The sequence below is a fragment of the Cicer arietinum genome, chromosome 6 (genome assembly GCF_000331145.2).
Source record: "Cicer arietinum cultivar CDC Frontier isolate Library 1 chromosome 6, Cicar.CDCFrontier_v2.0, whole genome shotgun sequence".
NCBI classification, from domain to species: domain Eukaryota; kingdom Viridiplantae; phylum Streptophyta; class Magnoliopsida; order Fabales; family Fabaceae; genus Cicer; species Cicer arietinum.
The window spans coordinates 53,797,178-53,798,371 of record NC_021165.2 but is presented as its reverse complement, the minus strand read 5'-3'; the positions used below and the strand labels follow the sequence as shown (position 1 = coordinate 53,798,371).

Sequence of the window (1,194 nt, the reverse complement as noted above, 5' to 3'; positions counted from 1 at the left end):
TTATAATATATTAGTAAGAACTAAATTGCATGACAAACACCGAAGAAGAAGCAGCGCGACTCTAACGAAACAAAGTCATGATCAATCAACGTAATAAGAAAATGCGTCCAAAACAGGAGAGATAACGGTTGTTTGAACAATGACACATATTTTCGCTGATCAAAATTGGAGAGTAAGGACATATCTGGAACCATCGAAGAGAGAATAATCGTGCACCAAGAAGAATCCCATCGGTTGAATTGCAAATCTTCCAAACCTGTCAGCTAAGAGCCCACTCGTAAGGACTGCAACAGCTGCCACTCGTAAGGACTGCAACACCTGCCACGACAAAGGCTAGAGAGTTTCCTCCACCAATAATCTGATCCCTTCTACTAGCAAGTGACTTGTGAGTAAAATCATACATCTGCAATATCTTATTATCCCAAAAATTATAAGCACAATCCATTTGTTTCAAACACCTTTCAGGGTAATCCCCAAATTTTTCACATGGTTTACACCCCACAAAATGAGTCACAAGTAGCCACTATGATCACCAAAATCAGGATGATAATTCTCAATCATCTCTTCATAACGATCAACCAAAATCCCCCAATAACCATGCAAATAATAATGATTCTCAAAGTAAACTTTAGCACCTCGTTGTTGCCCCTACTTATAAGGGCTACCTTCATGGGGTATTATGTGCTATTAGCTCTTTAGCTCAGTTGGTTGGAGCGCCAAACCCTAATGGGTTGCGGAAAGGTTTATAGAACCTTAATAATAATAATAATAATAATAATAATAATAATAATTTTTTTTTTTTTTTTTTGCGCAGTGAACAGTACCGCGCGATGAACAGTGTTCCGACTGATCTGCTGAAAAATAAACGAAAAGCTACAAAGAATGTGTAAATCGGAATTGGGACACGGTTTATGGAAAAAAAAATCTCACCAAATGTTGGAATGTTAGAAAAGAGAAACTATGATTACATTTCCTAATTGTTGGGAACTCGACAGCGGAATAGAGGCGGAATCGTTCAAGGAGGATCGAAATAGGCTCTAGATACCATGTTGAAAGTGTGAGATTTTAGAGAAAAGGAGGAGAGAAAATAATAAGGGTTTGAATATTATTGATAATAGCTTAATGCTTACTTTATTACAATAGACTCAATACTAATCTCTATTTATAGAGAAACATAGACTAAATCCTAAATTA

At 36.5% G+C, this 1,194-nt stretch overlaps 1 protein-coding gene across 1 annotated transcript in view; it reads right to left on the bottom strand.

Annotated features, from left to right (window-relative positions):
* Positions 1 to 1,194, bottom strand: part of LOC101500307 (putative ubiquitin carboxyl-terminal hydrolase 11) — a 6,483-nt gene that overhangs the window by 3,488 nt on the left and 1,801 nt on the right. The window lies entirely within an intron of this gene.